The sequence below is a fragment of the Phyllobates terribilis genome, unplaced genomic scaffold (genome assembly GCF_046119375.1).
Source record: "Phyllobates terribilis strain yellow unplaced genomic scaffold, ASM4611937v1 Scaffold_3__8_contigs__length_932513732, whole genome shotgun sequence".
Classification (NCBI taxonomy): domain Eukaryota; kingdom Metazoa; phylum Chordata; class Amphibia; order Anura; family Dendrobatidae; genus Phyllobates; species Phyllobates terribilis.
Genome location: NW_027362763.1, coordinates 735641116 through 735667877, shown reverse-complemented (window position 1 = coordinate 735667877; position 26762 = coordinate 735641116).

Genomic DNA, 26762 nt, shown 5'->3' with positions numbered 1-26762 from the left:
GAAAAACGAGTGGCCATCATTACTTTAAGAAATGAAGGTCAGTCATTCCGAAAAATTGGGCAAACTTTGAAAATGTCCCCAAGTGCAGTTGCAAAAACCATCAAGCGCTACAAAGAAACTGGCTCACATGAGGGCCGCCCCAGGAAAGGAAGACCAAGAGTCACCTCTGCTTCTGAGGATAAGTTTATCTGAGTCACCAGCCTCAGAAATCGCAGGTTAACAGCAGCTCAGATTAGAGACCAGGTCAATGCCACACAGAGTTCTAGCAGCAGACACATTTCTTGAACAACTGTTAAGAGGAGACTTTGTGCAGCAGACCTTCATGGTAAAATAGCTGCTAGGAAACCACTGCTAAGGACAGGCAACAAGCAGAAGAGACTTGTTTGGGCTAAAGAACACAAGGAATGGACATTAGACCAGTGGAAATCTGTGTTTTGGTCTGATGAGTCCAAATTTGAGATCTTTGGTTCCAACCACCGTGTCTTTGTGCGACGCAGAAAAGATGAACGGATGGACTCTACATTCCTGGTTCCCACCGTGAAGCATGGAGAAGGAGGTGTGATGGAGTGGGGGTGATTTGCTGGTGACACTGTTGGGGATTTACTCAAAATTGGAGGCATACTGAACCAGCATGGCTACCACAGCATCTTGCAGCGGCATGCTGTTCCATCCGGTTTGCGTTTAGTTGGACCATCAATGACCCCAATCACACCTCCAGGCTGTGTAAGGGCTATTTGACCAAGAAACAGAGTGATGGGGTGCTACGCCAGATGACTTGGCCTCCGCAGTCACCAGACCTGAACACAATCGAGATGGTTTAGGGTGAGCTGGAATGCAGAGTGAAGGCAAAAGGGCCAACAAGTGCTAAGCATCTCTGGGAACTCCTTCAAGATGGTTGGAAGACCATTTCCTGTGACTACCTCTTGAAGCTCATCAAGAGAATGCCAAGAGTGTGCAAAGCAGTCATCAAAGCAAAAGGTGGCTACTTTGAAGAACCTAGAATATAAGACATATTTTCAGTTGTTTCACACTTTTTTGTTAAGTATATAATTCCACATGTGTTAATTCTTAGTTTTGATGCCTTCAGTGTGAATGTACAATTTTCAAAGTCATGAAAATACAGAAAAATCTTTGAAAGAGAAGGTGTGTCCAAACTTTTGGTCTGTACTGTATATATATATACATATATATTATTTTATTCAAAACCTCTAGAAACTTGGTTGACAAGGCCTTGTAAATCTGTAAAGTCATCTGTAGGCTGCAGTCACAAATGCAGTTTTTGGTGCAGTTATTGCAGTTTTTTTAATCAAAGCTAAGAATTCTGAGAAAAAAATGGAAACATAAAGAAAACATTTCTATTTCTTGTTCCCCCTGGATCCACTTCTGGCTTTGACTAAGAACACAGCATTTAAAACTGAGCGAGTGTTTCTGGCTTTTTTAGTTGTTACCAATGTTATTTTTGGAAATAGACATATTTAGAAAAAGACATTGAAGCTGATTCATGAGGACTTGTATTTTGTATGCCAGCATTGAGAAAAGGTCTGCTGATGTAAGATGCGCCAAAATCATTACGAGGCTTTCAGGTTGCCTGTGTGCCAAAATCAGAAATATACCTCGGATATGAGGTGGAGTAGATTTTTTGTCATGTAATTTATCATACTTTCTGGCATAAATAATAGTGAACGCATCATCTAATTGGAATTGGAGGCTCCCCTTTCATTAAATTGTGCCAATTTTTTTTAAAACTTGGTGGGGCCAGTGCAAAATCATCAGATGCTGCAAACTTTTAGTGCAACTATGGTTTTGTAAATTTTTTATTTTATTTTTGTACTCCACTTTTAGTGCAATCGGCAGGTATAGTGCACCTGAATAGGACAGGTGCACCATTGGTGGACACAGACAGAAAAAGCACAGAATTTGGGTATTTTGTGGTCCAATAGATCATTATAATGCACAATTTCTACTGCTTTGGAGGTGGAAGTGGCCACTTTACCTTTTGGGCCCCTGTGTGGCTGCATGGGCTGCACCAATGGTATATCCGCTCCTGAGATGCACAATACCTGCCAATAGCACCTGAGTCCCATCAAATAGATGAACTCACCTCCAAAAAAGTAAGCGGTGCCAAAATAATCAATTTAAATAATCAATTTAATCAATTCCCCCAAATGTCATTAAGAGGTTCCATTTGAGATTTCAGTTGCATTTTCATTTTTATTTTGTTCATTTTTTTGTGTGAGGAGACACAGAATCCAGATGTTAACTGTAAAGAATATAAATGGCGACTTTGGCCACAACTGCCATCGATCCACCGAAATTCGCTCCCTGCCGCTTCTACATCGCAGTGCTATACAAGTGAATTGAGTTGTGACGGCAAAAAGCAAGTCGCAAATAATAACTCTCAAATAGATTTTTTTGCATCTTGTTTGTTGCGGTGTGGCAAGTGTCACAATGCGACCTCATTCGGTTGTATAGTGCTGCAATGTAGCAGCCGCAATGAGTGAACTTCAGTCGCACGAAATTGCTGTGTAGCCACAGCCTAAAAATCTGTAAGCATATGGTGCACTATGAGTGATGGGGTTTAATTAGTTTGCCCACTAGTAAGATGCCCACTCCATTGATTTCAATACATAGCTGGGTAGGGGGAGCAACCCACAATACTATCTCTGCTGAAGTCAGATGAAGGAGCAGCCAGAATGATGATGTATATTAATAGATAGATAGACAGATAGATAGGTAGATAATAGATAGATAGATAATAGATAGATAGATACATAGGTAGATAATAGATAGATACATAGATAGATAGATAATAGATAGATAATAGATAGATAATAGATAGATAGATAGATACATACATAGATAGATAATAGATATATAGATACATAGATAGATAATAGATAGATAGATAGATACATAGATAGATAGATAGATAGATAGATAGATAGATAGATGATAGATAGATAGATAGATAGATAGATAGATACAGTGGTGGCCAAAAGTATTGGCACCCCTGCAATTCTGTCAGATAATACTCAGTTTCTTCCTGAAAATGATTGCAATCACAAATTCTTTGGTATTATTATCTTCATTTAATTTGTCTTCAATGAAAAAACACAAAAAGAATTGTCCTAAAGCCAAATTGGATACAATTCCACACCAAACCTAAAAAAGGGGGTGGACAAAAGTATTGGCACTGTTTGAAAAATCATGTGATGCTTCTCTAATTCGTGTAATTAACAGCACCTGTAACTTACCTGTGGCACCTAACAGGTGTTGGCAATAACTAAATCACACTTGCAGCCAGTTAACATGGATTAAAGTTGGCTCAACCTCTGTCCTGTGTCCTTGTGTGTACCACATTGAGCATGGAGAAAAGAAAGAAGACCAAAGAACTGTCTGAGGACTTGAGAAACCAAATTGTGAGGAAGCATGAGCAATCTCAAGGCTACAAGTCCATCTCCAAAGACCTGAATGTTCCAGTGTCTTCCGTGCGCAGTGTCATCAAGAAGTTTAAAGCCCATGGCACTGTGGCTGACCTCCCTAGATGTGGACGGAAAAGAAAAATTGACGAGAGATTTCAAGGCAAGATTGTGCGGATGGTGGATAAAGAACCTCGACTAACATCCAAACAAGTTCAAGCTGCCCTGCAGTCCGAGGGTGCAACAGTGTCAACCCGTACTATCCGTCGGCGTCTGAATGAAAAGGGACTGTATGGTAGGATACCCAGGAAGACCCCACTTCTTACCCCGAGACATAAAAAAGCCAGGCTGGAGTTTGCCGAAACTTACTGAGAAAGCCTAAAACGTTTTGGAAGAATGTTCTCTGGTCAGATGAGACAAAAGTAGAGCTTTTTGGGAAAAAAGCATCAACATAGAGTGTACAGGAAAAAAAAAGAGGCATTCAAAGAAAAGAACACGGTACCTACAGTCAAACATGGCGGAGGTTCCCTGATGTTTTGGGGTTGCTTTGCTGCCTCTGGCACTGGACTGCTTGACCGTGTGCATGGCATTATGAAGTCTGAAGACTACCAACAAATTTTGCAGCATAATGTAGGGCCCAGTGTGAGAAAGCTGGGTCTCCCTCAGAGGTCATGGGTATTCCAGCAGGACAATGACCAAAAACACACTTCCAAAAGCACTATAAAATGGTTTGAGAGAAAGCACTGGAGACTTCTTGGAGAAGGCACCATTCAAATATCAGGGACCTGGAGCAGTTTGCCAAAGAATAATGGTCTACAATTCCAGCAGAGCATTGTAAGAAACTCATTGATGGTTACCGGAAGCGGTTGTTCGCAGTTATTTTGGCTAAAGGTTGTGCAACCAAGTATTAGGCTGAGGGTGCCAATACTTTTGTCTGGCCCATTTTTGGAGTTTTGTGTGAAATGATCAATGATTTGATTTTTGCTTCATTCTCTTTTGTGCTTTTTCCTTGCAAGCAAATTAAATGAAGATAATAATACCAAAGAATTTGTGATTGCAATCATTTTCAGGAAGAAACTGAGTATTATCTGACAGAATTGCAGGGGTGCCAATACTTTTGGCCACCACTGTAGATAGATAATAGATAGAGAGATAATAGATAGATAGATAGATAGATAGATAGATGGATAGATGGATAGATAGATAGATAGATAGATAGATGCATAGATAGAAAGATAGTTAGATAGATAGATAGATAGATAGATAGATAGATAGATAGATAGATAGATAGATAGATAGATAGATAGAGCCCAAACTGCAATCCAAAACACACTTATTTATCGCCAAGTGCCACACGGCAATTTCACCTAAATATTGAGGTTTCAGTTTAGAAAAAACAACTGATACAAAGAGCAGGTGAGGGCAGCATAGAGCAGCCACGGGAAGGAGCAGGGGTATGAGACGGCAGAAATAAAGAATGTGCTCACCCCCATCTTGGTATATGCCCCCATCCCCCTGTCCATGTATATATGCTCCCTCTCCCCCTGTCCATGTATATATACTCCCTCTCCCCCTGTCCATGTATATATACACCCTCTCCCCCTGTCCATGTATATATGCTCCCTCTTCCCCTGTCCATGTACATATGCTCCCTCTCCCCCAGTCCATGTATATATGCTCCACCCCGTCCATGTATATATACACCCTCTCCCCCTGTCCATGTATATATGCTCCCTTTCCCCCTGTCCATGTATATACCCCCCCAGTCCATGTATATATGCTCCCCCCCAGTCCATGTATATATGCTCCCCCCCAGTCCATGTATATATGCTCCCCCCAGCCTGCTAGCGCCGCTGTTCATCGCATATTTAAAAAAAAAAAAAAACATAATAAACACTCCTACTCACCTTTCTTCCTCTCCCGCGCAGCGTCCCCTCCTATGGCCAACAGCTGACTCCAGCATCCTATTGACGGGGGCACATGACATCACTGCCGTACGCCCAATCGCTTGTACGCTGTCAGCTGCTAGCTGCTGGCCTCTGATTGGCCAGCAGTGTGTATTGCGGTGCATGGGCCTGGCAAGTTCGTGTGCTGCAATACACTACATTTCAGCTAGATGTGCATCTGAGAACGCACATCTAGCTGAAATAGCGAGGCTGGCATCGGCACTCGGCGGGCTCAGAGTTCGCACCCGCCCGGCCTGATCCAGTAGCGCTAGTGCTGTGGTGATGGCACATGTGCCCCCTCTGGCACGCGTGCCATAGGTTCGCCGCCCTGCTCTAGTGCCTATAGTACTAAGAGGGGTTAATCGGCCAAGACAGGGCCTGGTTTAATGTTAGCAGTTCACATTGTAAATTGGGACCTGTTTGTCTCATACCTGTTCTGTGTGTGGAGGTGTATAGACCTCCAGGATTGTGTGCCTTTGCTAAAGGCTTGAGAAGCTGGATGGCAACCCAAGTGGACGAACCTGCACTATTGTATGGACTTTAAGTAGAAACGGTTCCTGTGATACCTCATTCCGCTCCCAAGTGAGTAGCATTGTTGCATTAGATAGATAGATTGACAGTTACTGTAGATAGAATTTCAAGTTCTTTCTTTTGCTGTGGAAGAAACTTTCTATGTACTACAGTCCTGTGATTACAGCAGCCTAGGATTCAAACAGTAACTAGTAGTATCCTTGCTTAAAAAAAAATGCAACCTGCCCTGAAGAATAGGTAATTTTCACCTGCACTGGAAAGGAAATTTATCAAAAAAATGTATACAGTCCCATTTATAACATGTAGTCAATAAGGTAAATTACTACAGTGGCAAAATCACTGCAAAACAGTGTAAATTATAAATAATATTTATTTTAAAGCACTCAAGCACTCTTCATTTCAGAGCACTGTACTTAAAAAAAGGTACAAACAGGGTGTTAGTAAAAAACCTAAAAAAAACTAACACATACCATAAAACAAGGGTGATAAATGTGACTCAATGAGTGATAGACTGGTACAGAGGGAAAGATGACCTCTACAAGAAAAGACAGTATGTGAACATATGGGGTGTATATGGTGGCAACAGTAGTATTGTGGGTTGTAGATTTTTCAGAAGAACAGTTTTCATTCTTCTTTTGAAAAGTTTCAAAGATGGAGGAGAGTTTAAGTTTGCACAAGAGAAAACTTGAACACATATTTGTAAAGAGCAGAGCAACAGTATTAGGTCTTGTGAGGACCAGAAATTACAAATCAGGAGGCTAGGTCAGAGATGTAAAGAGGTGACATGTTGTGGACAGTCTTGTAAGTCAACGTTAATACAGTATGTTGAACTCAATTCCTTGGGTAATCGATAGCCAGTTAAGAGATTTGAAGGGGAACAAGGAAGAGAAGTAATGATGGAGCGACATCAGAGAGTAGAGGGGCACACGACTGTTAGATGAGATACCACATAGAGGGATGTTGCAGTAATCTAAATGGGAGATGAAGAGGACAGGCACTAACATCCTTGTTATTTCAAAATTAAAGTGCTTGTCCAGTCTGCAACTACAAGTCTGCAGTCACTCTATGTGACTGCAGACTTGTGAATTAGGATAATGTGCACGCTGCGCCAGCGCTGTGTACTTAAGTATGTGATATGCATACTCCTGGCCACATTCTGACTAGATGAGCACAGTCTCGCTCAATGGAAGTGTATTGAGCGAGGCCTGTAACAGTCTAGTCGGAATGTGGCATAGCGTTGGCAACGGAGAATGCTCACAGTGTACAGTACGCAGAATGTGAGGATTCACAAGTCTGCAGTCACATAGATATTTTCCAGTACTTTTAAATCAATTTTAGGCTTTGGCCCAAAAGAGTGCATTCAAAACTACAGGTGTGTGTTTTTTTTTAAAAAAATGCTGTTTTTAAAATCACCCTAAAAATAGAGACAGCCTATCAAATGCTGCTGAATATGATTTGAAATGGGATATCATCTCTTGAAAAAATTGTAAATCCGCATGTGGTATTTTTTAAAATTCTTATTCATTTTTTTTTTAGCAGAAACTCTTAGATAATGTTTCAATAGACCTGTAATGCAAAGCTGATTTTCCTGGAAACAACTATCAAACTAAATGCAGTGTCAATCACAAAGAAGACGACTGCTGCTCCATTTATTCTTTCAATCGCTTGGGTCTCTTCAGCTACAAATTTGTGCAGGACAATTAAGTAGAACAGAATCAGCAGTTTTGGTTGATGGCAGTTACTTTTTCTGTCAACAGAGGATGGGAAGTTTAGATTAGGTGCCAGGGTACAAGGAGAAAAGAGAAAGTTAAACACAACAATGGATATTCGACACACAGTATATACAATGACTCCAGTACCACCAAGTAAAAGCTGTTTATTCCATATAGACAGTAAAGTCAGTATAGCGGTATACATCATATGGATTTATCACCAGTGCAGCTCTAAGGACTGGCGGGTTCTCCATGACTAGTGCCCATCTAACTCCTCAACACTTGTATGATTATTTATACATTAATTGATGAATAGCTTTAGCAAATACCTTTCCCTTTTGGTTTTGTGTGTTTTCTTTATTCTCTCAGGTTCGGGATCAGGCTGAATTTGATCATGATTGTCATCTTTCTGGGACAGGTTTGTTAATTTTTCCGCACCAGTAGAAGAGAAGAGCACACTTTTCAGAAAGTTCCTTTTGAGTGGTGTCCAAGCTCACATAAAACACTTTTCCCACCTTAAGGAAGGAGCAGTGTTCATTATCAAGAAAATAGATTTAAAGGGAACCCATCATCATGAAAATGAACCTTCTGAAATAGCACAGATTGAACCAATGGCGCAACCATTTCACTGGCCCATACTGTCTAACTTCAAGGGCACACCACCCCAATCAAAGCAAGAAGATGGTAGCCAGGAGCAATGTGCTCCTGAAAATTCACATTGAGAAAACTCCTTTAATTATATATTGCGAATTTTCATGACAAATTCATTACTTTGTGTGATTCCCTTCATCTTCTTTCTTTTGGCATTATCAGCAGGATCCTGCTGTGAATAAAACCGCCATAGGCTGATGTGTGGAGTGCTCGGTCAGAGAGCGTGTGAATAGAAATATCAAAGACTGACCATCACTTCCAAACAGAGAATAGGTGTAAACAGGTGCATACTAAAAGTAGCCATTAGCAGCCCAGGAGACGTATATGTTAGGTTAGGTTTCCAGCAGAGAGCATTGCCTTGTCGTTGGCTGCTCGGCACACATGAATTGGTCAATTTATGGGCTATCTTCATTTTTTTGTATTTTTTTAAGAGCAGTAATGCAATTCCAATTTTATATATTTCATGTTAGCATGCTATAGCATTATAGAGTGCAACTTTATTCGTGATATATGAGGTGGCTACTCTTAACTTGCACCTGTTCACACCTGTTCTCTGTTTGGAAGTGACGGTCAGTCTTTGATATTTCAATACATAGGCTCTCTGACTGAGCACTCCACGCATCAGCCTATGTTGGTTTTAATCACAGCAGGATCCTACCTACCCACAATTGTGGGCTGGCAGCCAGGAGAGGTACATGTTAGGTTAGGTTCCAAGCAAAGAGGATCGCCTTGTCGTTGGCTTCTGGGCACGCATGAATTGGCCAATTTAGGCTCTAAGTGTCTTCATTTTTTCCTATTTTCTTGAGCAGTAATGCAATTCCAATTTCATATATTTCATGTTTGCATGCTATAGGGCTACAGAGTGCAACTTTATTTGTCCTGTTAATTTAAAGGCCCCCGTATACATGGAATTAAAGGCAACCATACAAGTTGATTATACATGGATCAGCCGACCCCCTACTGGATATGGTGGCTTCCCTGCCATAGGTGTCCAGTGGCTTACTGAACTCTCCCTATAAAGAATACATGAATGCTCAGCAGAGCTTATCTTTCATATGTTTGGAGGGTTTAGGGGAGCTGTCGACTGGACCAGGTATATAAGGTAAATGGACACTTTAAGAATGCAGCCATTCCTTCTAATCTCCTTTTCCAGTGTTACTCCTGATTGTAAAGAGCTATGAAATATGTTGCTGCTGAATTAAAAAGAAAATTACAATGTTGGCTAAAATATTAGAAATATCATATATGCATTTAGTTTGTTTTGCAATTTCTTCAGTGTTTCTGAGGTTGACTTTGGTACAAACTTCTTTTTGGGTGATAATTAGAGATGAGTGGATCAATCTGCAGAGTAATGAGTTTGAGTCAAATTTCCTGAAGTTCGTGGGCTCATGCAAATGTGAACATTTTGAGAGTCGATTTGCAGTTTGCAAAAAAAAGAAAAACTTGCCTTGTACCATTCCCCGCACTACTGAAGCATCAAAGAGTGGGCTAATGTCTTATTGTGTGACTGCGTGGGCTTCTCCACAATGTCCAGCAGCTGTGATAATTAGCAGATTATACCCTGTACAGTAGTGGTCATTACTAGTGTTGAGCCACCCCCGTAGTGTTCGGGTTCGGTTCGGTTCGTCGAACACCGGGATGTTCAAGGGACTGTTCGTCGAACTGTTCGTCGAACACCGTCGAACACCGTTAAAACCAATGGCAGGCAAACAAAAACACATAGAAACACATAGAAAACACATTCAAAGGTGTCCAAAAGCTGACAAACTGCTCAGAAGACGCTCTCTTTAAAAAAGCCGGCCGGCAATTCAGCAGCGGCATACACCGGTACCCTACAATTTAGACAAGAAGGAATAGAGCATCACACATAGATTAGATAGATAGAAACATGTCAGTCACACATATAAGAAGCACAGTGACAGTGTTGCTTACTGTACTGGTCATTTAGTGTAAAGGATTTATTTAAAAAAATAATAGTGTTTTCATGCACCGTCTCTTTAAAAAAGCCGGCCGGCAATTCAGCAGCGGTACCCGACAATTTATAACAGAAAGAATAGAGCTTCACACATAGATAGATATAAACATGTCAATCACATATATAATAAGTACAGTGACAGTGTTGGTTACTGTACTTGTCATTTGGTGTAAAGGATTTATTTAAAAAAATATTAGTGTTTTCATGCACCGTCTCTTTAAAAAAGCCGGCCGGCAATTCAGCATCTGTACCCGACAATTTAGAACAGAAAGAATAGAGCTTCACACATAGATTAGATAGATAGAAACATGTCAGTCACATATATAATAAGTACAGTGACAGTGTTGCTTACTGTACTTTTCATTTAGTGTAAAGGATTTATTTAAAAAAATAATAGTGTTTTCATGCACCGTCTCTTTAAAAAAGCCGGCCGGCAATTCAGCATCTGTACCCGACAATTTAGAATGGAAGGAATAGAGCATCACACATAGATTAGATAGATAGAAACATGTCAGTCACATATATAATAAGTACAGTGACAGTGTTGCTTACTGTACTTGTCATTTAGTGTAAAGGATTTATTTAAAAAAATATTAGTGTTTTCATGCACCGTCTCTTTAAAAAAGCCGGCCGGCAATTCAGCATCTGTACCCGACAATTTAGAACAGAAAGAATAGAGCTTCACACATAGATTAGATAGATAGAAACATGTCAGTCACATATATAATAAGTACAGTGACAGTGTTGCTTACTGTACTTTTCATTTAGTGTAAAGGATTTATTTAAAAAAATAATAGTGTTTTCATGCACCGTCTCTTTAAAAAAGCCGGCCGGCAATTCAGCATCTGTACCCGACAATTTAGAATGGAAGGAATAGAGCATCACACATAGATTAGATAGATAGAAACATGTCAGTCACATATATAATAAGTACAGTGACAGTGTTGCTTACTGTACTTGTCATTTAGTGTAAAGGATTTATTTAAAAAAATATTAGTGTTTTCATGCACCGTCTCTTTAAGAAAGCCGGCCGGCAATTCAGCATCTGTACCCGACAATTTAGAATAGAAAGAATAGAGGATCACACATAGATTAGATAGATAGAAACATGTCAGTCACATATATAAGAAGTACAGTGATAGTGTTGATTACTGTACTTGTCATTTAGTGTTAAAATAAAGGATTTATTAAAAATAAAATTGGCGTGGGGGTCCCCGTAATTTTAGGCTCTAGCGGAGGTTAAGCAGACGGCTGGGGCAGATGTTTGAAGCCTGGGAAGGGGGTAATACCCACGGAGCTTCCCAGGCTACTAATATCAGCCCCCAGCTGAATACCTAGCCTTTACTAGCTATTAAAATGGGGGACCCCCCCAAAAAAATGCCGTGGGGTCCCCCCTATTTTAATAGCTAGCAAAGGCTAGGCAGACAGCTGGGGGCTGATATTAATAGCCCAGGAAGGGTACCATGAATATTGGCCCCCTCCCAGGCTAGAAACACCAGCCGTCAGCCGCCCCACAAATGGCGCATCCATAGGATGCGCCAATTCTGGCACTTAGCCTCGCTCTTCCCACTGCCCTGTAGCGGTGGCAGTGGGGTAATAGGGCTGGGGTTGATGTCAGCTTATAATGCCAGCTGACATCAAGCCCAGGTTAGTAATGGAGAGGCGTCTATAAGACACCCCCATTACTAACCCCATAGTCAAAGTTAAAAAAAAAACACAAACACCCAGAATAAAGTCCTTTAATTGAAATAAAGACACAATTCTTTATTGTTCTAAATTAAACTATACTTACCATCACGCCCATTCCAGCTGAAGCCAACGATCTCCTGCAATAAAAGAAAAATAATAAAGCAACCTCATCCTTACCTTTCCATGGTTCCCAGGACAGCTTCAGCTCTGCTACATCGAGATGACAGGATGGACCGCAGCAGAACGCTGCCATCCAGCCTGTCATCCCGCAGACACTGAGAAGCACAGGCATGCTTGTGCTCCTCAGTGTCTCTCTGTGACGGCATCCAGAAGAGCCGACAATGAACTCGGCTCACCTCATGCACGTCACTGACAGCGTGGGAGAATTCTCACGCTGAAGCGCTGAGTGCAGGAGAATTTTCCCACACTGTCAGTGACGTGCATGAGGTGAGGTCATGTCCAATGAACTCAGCTCACCTCACGTACGTCACTGACAGCGTGGGAGAATTCTCACGCTGAAGCGCTGAGTGCAGGAGAATTTTCCCACGCTGTCAGTGACGTGCATGAGGCTGATATTTAAATTTGGCGCACAAATCGGTGATTGGTCGCGGGCAGCGTCCGCGACCAATCAGCACGGTAGTGTTTAACTTTGGCGGCAAGATCAGTGATTGGTCGCGCGCCAAGACCGCAACCAATCACCGATTTGGGCGCCACATTTAAATATCGGCCGCGACCAATCAGCACAGCGTTGTTTAAATGTGGATCCAAGATCGGTGATTGGTTGCGGCCGATATTTAAATTTGGCGCACAAATCTGTGATTGGTCGTGGGCAGCGTCCGCGACCAATCAGCACAGTAGTGTTTAACTTTGGCGGCAAGATCAGTGATTGGTCGCGGTCAAGACGGCGACCAATCACCGATTTGTGCGGCACATTTAAATAGCGGCCGCGACCAATTGGATGTCAGCGCCGCTCCCCGGTCCTCCCTTCACACCCTAGGCGCATGGATGTCAGCGGCGCTGCCTGTGCGGATACTTCCGCTGCGAGAACCCGGGACATGAGCGGGCGCTCGCAGCAGAAGTATCCGGACCCGCAGCGCCGCTCCCCGGTCCTCCCTTCACACCCTAGCCGCTGATGTCCCCACAGTATCCACATGGTGTTACAAAGGTCCGGACATTTGTGTTAAAAATCGCTGATTGGTCGCTGGCGCTGCCCGTGACCAATCACCGATTTGGGCACCAAATTTAAATATCAGCCGCGACCAATCACCTATTTGGGCGCTAAATTTAAATATCCTCCGCGACCAATCACCCATCTTGGCTCCACATTTAAACACCGCTGTACTGATTGGTCGCGAACGCTATTTAAATGTGGCGCCAAAATCGGTTATTGGTCGCGCCCAGCGTCGGCGACCAATCAGCACAGCGGTGTTTAAATGTGGAGCCAAGATCGGTGATTGGTTGCGGCCGATATTTAAATTTGGCGCCCAAATCGGTGATTGGTCGCGGGCAGCGCCAGCGACCAATCAGCGATTTTTAACACAAATGTCCGGATCTTTGTAACACCATGCGGATACTGTGGGGACATCAGCGGCTAGGGTGTGAAGGGAGGACCGGGGAGCTGCGCTGCGGGTCGGGATACTTCTGCTGCGAGCAGTCGCTCATCTCCCGTCTTCTCGCAACGGAAGTATCCGACCAGTCAGCGGCGCTCCCCGGTCCTCACCAATACGATTAGCTGATTGGTCGCGCTCTCCGCACGCGACCAATCAGTGATCTTGGCGCTAAAGTTAAACACCGCTCTGCTGATTGGTCGCGGACGCTGCCCGCGACCAATCAACGATTTGGGCGCCACATTTAAATAGCGGCCGTGACCAATCAGCGAGCTTGGCGCCAAATTTAAACAACGCTCTGCTGATTGGTCGCGGACGCCAGACGCGTCCAATCAGTGAGATTGGCGCCAAATTTAAACAACGCTCTGCTGATTGGTCGCGGAGTCCAGCCGCGACCAATCAGCGAGATTGGCGCCAAATTTAAACCCCGCTCTGCTAATTGGTCGCGGATGCCGGCCGCGACTAATCAGCATTATTGGCGCCAAATTTAAACACCGCTCTGCTGATTGATCGCGGTCGCCGTCCGCGACCAATCAGTAGTATTGGCGCCAAATTTAAACCCTGCTCGGCTGATTGGTCACGGTTGCCGGCCACGACCAATCAGCAGTATTGGCGCCAAATTTAAACCCCGCTCTGCTGATTGGTCACAGTTGCCTTCCGCGACCAATCAGCGATTTTGACGCCAAATTTAAACCCCGCTCTGCTGATTGGTCGCGGCCGGCGATTGCGACCAATCAGCATTATTGGCGCCAAATTTAAACCCCGCTCTGCTGATTGGTCGCGACCGCCGGCCGCGACTAATCAACATTTTGCCGCCAAATTTAAACACCGCTCTGCTGAATGGTGGAGGTCATAACCAATCACCATTATTGGCGCCAAATTTAAACACCGCTTTGCTGATTGGTCGCGACCACAACCTATCAGCATTATTGGCGCAAAATTTAAACCCCGCTCTGCTGATTATTCGCGACCGCCGGCCGTGACCAATCAGTGATATAGTCGCCAAATTTCAACACCGCTTTGCTGATTGGTCGCGGTTGCTGGCCGCGACCAGTCAGCGATTTTGGCGCCAAATTTAAACACCGCTCTGCTGATTGCGCCGGGTCTGCCGCATACATATTCTAGAACACCCGATGCGTTAGAATCGGGCCACCATCTAGTTTCATGAAATAATTTAAAAAAAAATTGACGTGGGTCTTCGCACTATATTTGTGTCCAGCCAGGTACAGCAGGCAGGAACGGACTGCCCCCAACCACCAGCTGCCTATTTGTACCTGGCCGGACACAACAATGTAGGGAAGCCCTTTTTTTCTTAATTATTTCATGAATTTCATGAAATAATTAAAAAAAAAAATACGTGGGGCTTCGCCCTATTTTTGTGTCCAGCCAGGTACAACTAGGCAGCTGGGGGCTGGAATCCACAGCGCAGGGTGGCCCAAGCTTTCTGGGCCCCACCCGCTGCAAATTGCAGTCTGCAGCCACCCCGGAAAATGGCGCATTCATAGAAGCGCCATCTTCTGGCGCTGTACCCAACTCATCCAGGGCCCTGGTGCGGTGGCTCACTGGGTAATAAATGGGTTAGGGCCAGCTTGGCATTATCAGCTGGCCCTAAGCCCGAAATTCATGGGGTCACGCCAATATTAGACATGACCACTATGAATTTCTAGTAAAGTATTTAAAAAAAACACAACACCCAGAAAAAAGTCCTTTAATTGAAATAAACACACAATTCTTTATTGTTCAAAATTATACCATACTTACCGTCACGCCCATTCCAGCTGAAGCCAACGATCTCCTGCAATAAAAGTAAAATAATAAAGCAACCTCATCCTTACCTTTCCATGGTTCCCACGATGGCTCCAGCTCTGCTACATCGAGATGACAGGCTGGACCGCAGCAGAACGCTGCCATCCAGCCTGTCATCCCGCAGACACTGAGAAGCGCAGGCTTGCTTGCGCTCCTCAGTGTCTGGCTGTGACGGCATCCAGATGAGCCGAGGTCATGTCCAATGAACTCAGCTTACCTCATGTACGTCACTGACAGCGTGGAAGAATTCTCCTGCACTCAGCGCTTCAGCGTGAGAATTCTCCCACGCTGTCAGTGACGTACATGAGGTCAGCTGAGTTTAATGGACATGAATGAGCTGACCTCATGCACGTCACTGACAGCGTGGGAAAATTCTCCTGCACTCAGCGCTTCAGCGTGAGAATTTTCCCACGCTGTCAGTGACGTGCATGAGGTGAGCTCATTCATGTCCAATGAATTCGGCTCACCTCATGCACGTCACTGACAGCGTGGGAAAATTCTCACGCTGAAGCGCTGAGTGCAGGAGAATTCTCCCACGCTGTCAGTGACGTGCATGAGGTGAGCCGAGTTCATTGTCGGCTCATCTGGATGCCGTCACAGCGAGACACTGAGGAGCGCAAGCAAGCCTGCGCTTCTCAGTGTCCGCGGGATGACAGGCTGGATGGCAGCGTTCTGCTGCGGTCCAGCCTGTCATCTCGATGTAGCAGAGCTGAAGCCATCGTGGGAACCATGGAAAAGTAAGGATGAGGTTGCTTTATTATTTTACTTTTATTGCAGGAGATCGTTGGCTTCAGCTGGAATGGGCGTGGTGGTAAGTATGGTTTAATTTAGAACAAGAAAGGATTGTGTCTTTATTTCAATTAAAGGACTTTATTCTGGGTGTTTGTGTTTTCTTTTAACTTTTACTATGGGGTTAGTAATGGGAGTGTCTTATAGACGCCTCTCCATTACTAACCTGGGCTTGATGTCAGCTGGCATTATAAGCTGACATCAACCCCAGCCCTATTACCCCACTGCCACCGCTACAGGGCAGTGGGAAGAGCGAGGCCAAGTGCCAGAATTGGCGCATCCTATGGATGCGCCATTTGTGGGGCGGCTGACGGCTGGTGTTTCTAGCCTGGGAGGGGGCCAATATTCATGGTACCCTTCCTGGGCTATTAATATCAGCCCCCAGCTGTCTGCCTAGCCTTTGCTAGCTATTAAAATAGGGGGGACCCCACGTCATTTTTTTGGGGGTGTCCCCCATTTTAATAGCTAGTAAAGGCTAGGTATTCCGCTGGGGGCTGATATTAGTAGCCTGGGAAGCTCCGTGGGTATTACCCCCTTCCCAGGCTTCAAACATCTGCCCCAGCCGTCTGCTTAACCTCCGCTAGAGCCTAAAATTAAGGGGAACCCCACGCCAATTTTTTTTAAAATAAATCCTTTATTTTAACACTAAATGACAAGTACAGTAATCAACACTATCACTGTACTTCTTATATATGTGACTGACATGTTTCTATCTATCTAATCTATGTGTGATGCTCTATTCCTTCTATTCTAAATTGTCGGGTACAGATGCTGAAATGCCGGCCAGCTTTTTTAAAGAGACAGTGCATAAAAACATTATTATTTTTTTTGATAAATCTTTTACACTAAATGACAAGTACAGTAAGCAACACTGTCACTGTACTTCATATATATGTGGCTGACATGTTTCTATCTATCTAATCTATGTGTGAAGCTCTATTCTTTTGGTTCTAAATTGTCAGGTACCGGTGTATGCCGCTGCTGAATTGCCGGCTTTTCATGTTTCACTGTGAGCACTGTTCCCATCGATTTGGGCAATCACTGTAATGCCACAACCACCATGGCTGTAGCATTACAGTGAGTGGCAGACAATCCCTGCATGATTGGTGCTCTAAATAGCGCCAGACATGCAGGACACGCTTTTGGTGCACGAACAGTTATCGAACATAACCTCGAACAGCCGAATTTTTTGCAAATCGTTCGGGTTCGTCGAACAACTCGAACACCGCCCAAAACAGCTCGAATTTGAGATTGGCGAACAGTTCTAGTCGAACACCGCTCATCTCTAGTCATTACCTGGCCCTTCACAGATCGGTGGTTCACTGTGGAACATAGTTTGTACACTAGAGTCATTTTCCATCTCTAAAGTCACTGGGTAAGGCTCTCTCTCCTGTAGCTTGTAAACTCTTATGATCAGCAGGATCCTCTCCCTCCTGTAGAGTGTAAGCTCTTATGGTCAGCAGGATCCTCTCTTCTGTAGAGTGTAAGCTCTTATGGCTAGCGCGGTCCTCTCTCTACTGTAGAGTGTAAGCTCTTATGATCAGCAGGATCCTCTCCCTCCTGTAGAGTGTAAGCTCTTATGATCAGCGGGTTCCTCTCTCCCTTCTGTAGTGTAAGCTCTTATGGTCAGCAGGATCCTCTCTTCTGTAGAATGTAAGCTCTTATGATTAGCGCGGTCCTCTCTCTACTGTAGAGTGTAAGCTCTTATGATCAGCAGGATCCTCTCCCTCCTGTAGAGTGTAAGCTCTTATGATCAGCGGGTTCCTCTCTCCCTTCTGTAGTGTAAGATCTTATGGTCAGCGGGGTTCTATCTCCTTCCTGTAGAATGTAAGCTCTTATGGTTAGAGGGGTCCTCTCTCTTTCTCTCTCCCATTGAGCGTAAGCTACTATGATCACCAAGGTCCTCACTCTCTCTTTTGTAGAGCGTAAGCCCTTATTGTCAGTGGGTTTCTCTATCCTTTACCCCACATATATTTTCCGTAGGATTACCAGTTTTCAAGTATTGAGACTAATGTGAATTTATTATACGCAAAACAAATTTTGGGGGAAAATTTGGTGAATCCAGCGAATTTGAATCTTAAAACATCAGCTCATCTCTAGTGCTAATGTTTATATCAAAAGCTATTTTCTATAGAAATTTACATGAAATTAGACATTCCCGCTTTGATATTTCATATGCTGTCAGCAATTTAGTGGAGAATCGCTTTAGGAACAGAGAGATGTATTTTCATTTTTTATTTCTTCATCTGCTACTTTTCCAACTAATTTTATGATTTGCTGCAATTGAACGCTACTTCCATTCGTTTAACTATTTTATGAATTACATTATCAGTGTACCATCACTTGGCACTATGATATTTCAATTAATGGCATGTATACAAATAACAATGTAATATTGGTTATTATTGCCTAACTTAACACAGCTAATGTGTGCTAAAATTGATATTTCGCTGAAAGCCAAAGTTCATGGATCAGAACTCCATAACAGGGTCGGTGATAATCCAACATCTGTCAACCAAACTTTCTGATGGAAACTTTTGGGTTTCCCAATTTCAAGTCATTTCATTTATAAGCTTGACAACAGATTGATAACCGGTCAAAAAAAACCTGGGAATGGGTGAGAAATTCATTATCATTAAATATACCACTTAGAATTTTTGATTCTGCAAATGGAAGATGATATTTTGTAATAATTTTTGTTCAAAAATTTCTTGCTTGTAAAGCTTTTGCTGATATTAATCTTAATTTGATCATCTGCTGCTCTGAACACCAAGTACTGTACAATATGTCAGATGGGAGCCTTAAGAAAATATGAAAGAAGATTGCATTGTGCATCATGCATCATGAACTCCACTCAGGTCGTTGTATTATGAGCAGGCAGGCAGCTTTTAAACTGCTCCGAGCAACAAGAAGCAGCAATACATACAGTAGATATGAGCGCTGATCCCTCAACTACTCCACTGTGTACAGGAGAGATTTGCAGAGTCAGGAGACTTCCTCTTCATTCATGCAAATGAGGCTTAAGAGGTATTTGTAGCTCTGAAGCCTCTGTCACTCCAGCTCTATTGCCCCACCCAGCACCACCTCCTCCTGCATGACTTACAGCCTCTTAGCTGTGTGACTTAAGGCCCCGTCACACATAACAAGATCGCTAGCGAGATCGCTAATGAGTCACGATTTTTGGTGACGCAATAGCGATCTCGCTAGCGATCTCGTTATGTCTGACAGGCAGCAACGATCAGGCCCCTGCTGTGAGATCGCTGATCGTTACAAAGCTTCCTGGACCATTCCTGGGTCGTTGCGCTCCCGCTGGGCAGTGTGCATCGCTGTATTTAACACCTTATCAACGACCTCGTTAGCGATTCAGAACTGAGACATGCAGGCGTGCATAAATTGGACTTTTCTGCGCTCCTCGTCCCCGATTGGTGGTCACTACTGTGTCCTTGTTTTTTCAGATCCCACCAGCGTTCTCCGGCTGTGACTCCACTATGAAGAAATCAGGCATCTTTAGCGAGGGAGGTAATGTTTGGGGTCTCAAATGAGTTTTCATTTTTAATGGAGACGCAGTAGAGATCCCATCTGACCGGAGACACAGTAGCGATGTTAAACCAAGGCCACCCAATCTGAATGCAGTAGCGTCCACCAACTGGAGATGAGGGGGGCACGGAAAAGCAATTTTAAGCACGCCTTTCTGACACAGTACAGTCCCTATCAAGGTGTGGATCGTTGAAATAGCTGCTGTGTGAAAGCATCCCAACGACCACCGAGATCGTTGGTTAGATTGCTGGGGCGGCCGAGATCGTTGGAAAGTTCTGCATGTTTGACATCTCCCCAGCGATCCCAAAACCGTGACGCAATAACGATCTCGCTAGCGATCTCGCTAGCGATCTCGTTAAGTGTGACAGGGCCTTTAAAGCAAAGGAGCTGCTAGTCAAGCAGGAGGAGGAGGCACTGGCCGGGGGAATAGAGCTGGGGTGACAGATGCTTCAGATCTTAGTCTTTAGCTGAATTGATTAGCATTAGTGATGAGCGAGCATGCTCGTTTAACCCTTTCGCTGAGCACGTTCGGGTGCTTTTCAAGTATCTTCGGCATGCTCTTATATTAGGTTTGAGTCTCTGCAAATGCATGATTTATGGCTGTTAGTCAGTCTCAACACATGCAGAGATTGCCTGTTTGTTAGGGAATCCTCACATGTGTTGAGGCTGACTAACAGTCATAAATCATGCAGACGCAGGGACTCAAACTAAATATACGAGCACGCCGAAGATACTCGGAAAGCACCCGAGCGTGCTCGGTGAAAGTATTAAACGGACACGCTCGTTCATCACTAATTAGCATATCAATTTAAACACTGATTTCTCAGTAATGGAGGAACAGACTAGCAATGTGAAAATATTGCTGGACTTGCCTTTGAAAGAGTTACATGTTCATAAAAATAATTTACGGTTTTGTAATCCTGTTGGCATATTCCCTTAAAGCTTAACAACAACATAACTATCACCTATCCATAGGAGAAGTAATGAATTGTTCATTGATTTGGGTTTGAACACTGGGACCTCACGGATAGCGAGAACAGGGCTCTAAATTGCCCCATCTTAATGGAAAGGTGGGCCAATATGCTCCTCACCACTCTTTATATTGTCTGTAGGACTGCTAGAGATCACCCAGTACAGCACTCGTCATTCCATACCAGTCCCATAAATGGAGCAGGATTGTTCTCATGATTGATAGAGGTCATAGCAGACAGACCCACACTGGTCAGAAAGTTCTTACTGCACTTTCCCTGTGGATAAATGATAAACTTGCAATATTGGAAATAATCCTTTAAAGGGGAGGTCCACTAGTCGGACAACGCATTGTCAATCATCATATTTCCCCCAAGTAGCATAATAACAGAGATACCACCAGTGCTTGCGAGTTTCCATCGGTGTCGGCTTCTGCTTTTCCGGGGCTCACGTGACATTGTTATGTCTGCAGCCAATCAGTGGCCGGTTTTCTCTCACCTCCTTCAGACGAAAATGACACCCGGAAGAAGTGAGAGCTGCTGCTGCTCTCTGACTTCCTCCGAATGTCAGTTACATCTGAAGGAAGCGAGAGGAAAGCGGTCACTGATTGGCTGCAGAGCTTGCGTGACATAACAGCATCACGCAAGCCCCGGGAGAGCAAAAGATGACATCACAGGAATTGTGCTCAAACTGGAGGGAAGTATACTTGTTATTATTTTCCATGGGGGGAAATATGGTGATTGAGAAAGCATTGTCCAATTAGTGGACAACCCTATTAAGGATTATGGTACTGTCATGTTCCCAGTGGAACATAAAGTGTATTACAGGTTATTTCATATATCTGTGTTCAGATATATATTGAAGCAACAATTAAAATCCAGATTCTATTTATTTTTTCAATTTCTTTTATTAATAATTAAGTTTAACAATTTTATAAACAAATATCTATTATAATGTAGATATTTCCTTTTTTTAATTTCTTTACAACCTTTATGTTCCTATCAGCAAAATTCATCTCTGGTGGCAAATTTATAAGTTTAGTAAGAATTGGAAACCTAGACAAGTAAGTCTGTGATTGCTTATATAAATTATATAAATAATATTTTGTGAGGCCAAAAATAAAATAACATTGATGTTAGTTCTTTCTGAGATCATGTCCTTCCGATATATATAGGAATATGCATTTTATGTTGCATCTTTTCTATTTTCCTGCGGATTTACAGGCACAGTCCAGTAGAGGTCTCCAGTCACAGAGTCATAGAGTGCTGAAGTCAAGTGCATTGGGCACACAAGAAGAAATAGACTATGCTGGAGGAAACATGAAATTGACAGTAAACTGTTATAGATTTTGTAGTTTCGGGAGCACTAACGAATTATAATTCGGGAGCATTTTAGAATGAGATCGAAGATGTATGTTTTTGAATTTAGAAGAATTACTCTTATATTACTATCTACTGTAAATAATAAAATATTACTGCTAAAGTGTTTGAGTGTTTGACATGAATCTGTCAACAAGTTTTTTGTTACCTAATCTGCCAAAAGTATAATGTAGAGACAGAGACCCTGATTCCAGTGATATGTTACTTACTGGGCTACTTGCTGTAGTTTTGATAGCAGGATACTATCTCTAGAGGACTAGTAAAACTGCTGCTGGGTAGTGTTCCATATTTGCAGGCTCTGTATAATCCCACTCTCAACACTGATTCACAGTTTTCTACTTATGCAGAGCATACACAGAAAGCTACAAATCAGTGGTGTGGGTGAATTCTACAGAGTCTATAAATATGGAGGACTACATGGAAGCAGATAAAACAGCGATTTTATCAAAACTGCAGCAAGTCATCCAGTAAGTGATACATCGTTGGAATCAGGGTCTCTGCTCCTACATCATGCTGCTCTCAGATGAGTAAGCAAAAACCTGATAACAGATTCTGGTTAACCAGATCATGAAATTCAGAAGTGACTTCTAGTATTCATTATAATTTCTGGTCAGTCTACATAATTTCAAGACTTCTAATAATAAAAAACACAGCAGAGGGAGCAGTAGCTACTGGATACTGCACACCAGCTCCTATGCATTCTGCAGTACCCAGCAGTGGCTGCTACACATTAAATAGAGCTGTGCTTTGTAGCTCCATTCTAAGTGTTTACATCCGGTGGCCGTCAGAGCAAATAACAGCTGATCAGTGGGGTTGCCAGGTTTTGGACCACCACAGATCTGATATTGATGACCTGTCGTGTGAATAGATCATCAATATTCTGAGCCCAGACAACCCCTTTAAGGCTATGTTTATATGCTACAATTAAATCCAATGTGTATTTCAGCTAGAAAAATCCAAGGTTGACCCTCAGATAACGTGCTGCTGTTGTGCCACAGATCCACGACACGCTTAGACACATTGTCATTCAGTAATTAACTTTTTCAGGTGGAATTCATGTGCATATTAATTTTTTCTGCCCTAGAAAAAAAAAGGACATTTTAATCAACAGATTTTGGAATAATAATAATTTCCACAATTGGATGTATTAAAAAATGTTCCTGTGCTGAGATAATCTTATAAATGTGCCCCTGCTGTGTACTGTGTAATGGCTGTGTCTGACCGTGCAGGAACATGGTCTGACCATACCATTCGTGAATGAAACGCAGATGGGTCACTGAACTATAAAGTTTGTCTTTAGCTTTCCATCTGTTTTATAAGTTTCCCTATAGACCTAAACTCCTACACGATCAGTTAGGATATATACGTCATGGAGCATGCCATGGACTATGCAGCGGGCTCAGAAGCAGAGCTCGCTCCACACATGGCGAATGCCAGCTATAATACATCTCTGTCAGCTGTCTGTAAATGAGCTGCAGTATCAGTGAACAGCCACTAAGAGGTAAAAGGCGCTGTCTACATGTATGCGACCGCTGAAAACTGCTAATCGGTGGGGGGCTCAGTGTGTCAGATCCCAGCCGATTTGATACTGATTACTTATCTTAGGGATAAGTCATCAATATTTTAAGCATGGAAAACCCCTTTAAATTGGAATCAGTGTGAAATGTGTGAATAAGGATATATGTATACGAATATATATTCACACATTTCACACTAAGGTCAATTTAAAGGGGTTTTTCATGCCCAAAAGAAAATGGAAAAAAATGGATATATTTATTTGTATTTTTGTTCTTTAAAGCATGGAATACCCCTTTAAATATATATATATATATATATATATATATGTATATATATATATATACATACATACATACAGGTGCAACTCAAAAAATTAGAATATCATCAGAAAGTTAATTTATTTCAGTTCTTCAATATGAACAGTGAAACTCATATATTATATAGAGTCATTGCAAACAGAGTGATCTATTTCAAGTGTTTATTTCTGTTAAAGTTGATGATTATGGCTTACAGCCAATGAAACACAGCAGGCATTATCTCAGTTAATTAGAATAATTAACAAAAAAACACCTACAGAGGCTTCCTAGGCATTTAAAAAGTTCCCTTAGTCTGTTTCAGTAGGCTCCACAATCATGGTGAAGACTGCTGACTTGACAGATGTCCAGAAGGAAGTCATTGACACACTCCACAAGGTCCCAGAGTCTGGAGGAAGAGTGGAGAGGCCACAATCCAAGCAGCTTGAGGTCTAGTGTGAAGTTTCCACAATCAGTGATGGTTTGGGGAGCCATGTCATCTGCTGGTGTAGGTCCACTGTGTTTTACCAAGACCAAAGTCAGTGCAGCTGTCTATCAGGAAATTTTAGAGCACTTCATGCTTCCCTCTGCCGACAAGCTTTTTGGAGATGGAAATGTAATTCTCCAGCAGGACTTGGCACCTGTCCACACTGCCAAAAGAACCAATACCTGGTTTAAAAACAACAGTATCACTGTGCTTGATTGGCCAGCAAACTCGCCTGACCTTAACCCCATAGAGAATCTATTATAGAGAATCTATGGGGTATTGTCAAGAGGAAGATGAGAGACACCAGACCCAACAATGCAGACGAGCTGAAGGCTGCTATCAAAGCAACCTGGGCTTCCATAACACCTCAGCAGTGCCAGTGGCTGATCGCCTCCATGCCACGCCACATTGATGCAGTAATTGATGCAAAAGGAGCCCTGACCAAGTATTGAGTGCATTTACTGAACATACATTTCAGCAGGCCAACATTTTGGATTTTAAAAACATTTTTCAAGCTGCTGTTATAAAGTATTCTAATTTACTGAGATAACGACTTGTGTTTTCATTGGCTGTAAGCCATAATCATCAACATTAACAGAAATAAACACTTGAAATAGATCACTCTGTTTGTAATGACACTATATAATTTATGAGTTTCATTTTTTGATGATAGTCTAATTTGGTGATATGCACCCCTCTCTCTCTCTCTCTCTCTCTCTCTCTCTCTCTATATATTATACTGTCCTAAAAGCTACTTATATACTTTATGTGGTATCATGATCTTATGTAGCTGCCATGAGTATGTATTATAGTTGGGTGGTCTATGCATTGTGGGCTATGCTGCAGGTATATTATGTCTGATGGCCTGCTTTTGATTGTGTAGAAGGATAACACAATGATGTAGACCATGCTATGTGAGCTCTCATGTGTAGTCTTGCTTCCCTACATCACTGCTAGCCTCGCTTAAAATGGCTAAGACAATTGATTTAAATGTAATAAATAACCCTGCACGCTGTTCTTGTAGTCAGGCGTATTTACAAGTCCCTGTCCAGTAAACTACTGAATAAATGTACATTAGACTTGATAGGGTCAAGACATTGCAACCAGAAGTGGTGAATGCATAAAGAAGTTGTCTGCAATAGATGATGAAGTCTTTTTGTTATAAGGGACCCTCAATTATAAGCTGATCATAGGGTGTGCTGCCAGTGGGACCACCAGCAATCACCTGTATTCTTTAGGGAAACCCAGGCTCGGTTTAATTTCCCTGCAGAGCAACCAAAGGGGAAACAAAGACATTACAAAATTCCTACTGAAACGTAATGGATTATTTAAAGGTGTATTCCCATCTCCAAGATCCTACTAGTAGGTAAATTAATAGTAGCAAATACCTCCAGACAGATGGCCGTATTTCTCGTGCGAGGATCGCATCGTAGACCACGGACTGGCCGTCGGCTCTCCTGACCTGAGCATGACAGCGTGATGTATTTCTATGCGGATGTCACGCTCAGGTCAGGAGAGCCAACGGCCAGTCCCATGATTGCGATGCGATCCTCGCACGAGAAATACAGCCGTCTGTCTGCCGTACTAGTACTACTACTGGAGGTTCCCTCTCCTCTTCATACCCTATTGTTTTTGAGGGGATCCTCTTTTTCCCCTTCTTTATATGTATACTTTTCTGGTGTTATTTGAGTGTTTTTAATGGGTATATTTACAAAAAATGTAGAAATTTTTAAAGGGGTAATTTTTCTGTTGTTATATATTGGACAGTAGCAATTAGTGATGATCGAGCATGCTCGTTGCTCGAGATTTACGAGCATGCTCAGGCGATCACCTATTATCTTCAGCGTGCTCGGGCTTTAAGTTGTCGTCGCTCCGTGTGCATGATTTGCGACTGTTTGACAGCTTTAATACATGTGAGGAATGTTGGAAAAACAGGAGCGACGAAAACTTAAAGCCCGAGCATGCTCGCTCATCACTAGTAGCAACATTTTGGGTAATATTACCCTTCATGAGGCATAAGCTGGTCAGAAAAGGAACTGATGAATATCTCATGAGTTCAGGGTCGGGGTTTGTGTTCCCCAAGACATGACCAGCTAGTTCTGCTAGTAATGGACAGTGGTGGTGTGGTGTCTATTATCTCAGGATATATTGAGCCAAGAGGAAAGGAAAGAAGAGACTATTGGTTCAAAGAATTTGGCAGAATTGCTCATCACTACACTGTGTTCCAAATTATTATGCAAATAATATTTTCTCAGATTTTCCCAAATTACCTATATGAATTGCAGTCATTGTAATTTTCCAGTCAAATAACTATTAGAGTACAATTGAAAGGTTTTTGTACAAACTGCCTATGATAACAGTATATTTTTAAAAAAATAAAAAACTCAAAGTGCACTCAAAATGCATGTTCCATATTATTATGCACATCAGAGTTTTCAACCTTTCATTTTAATA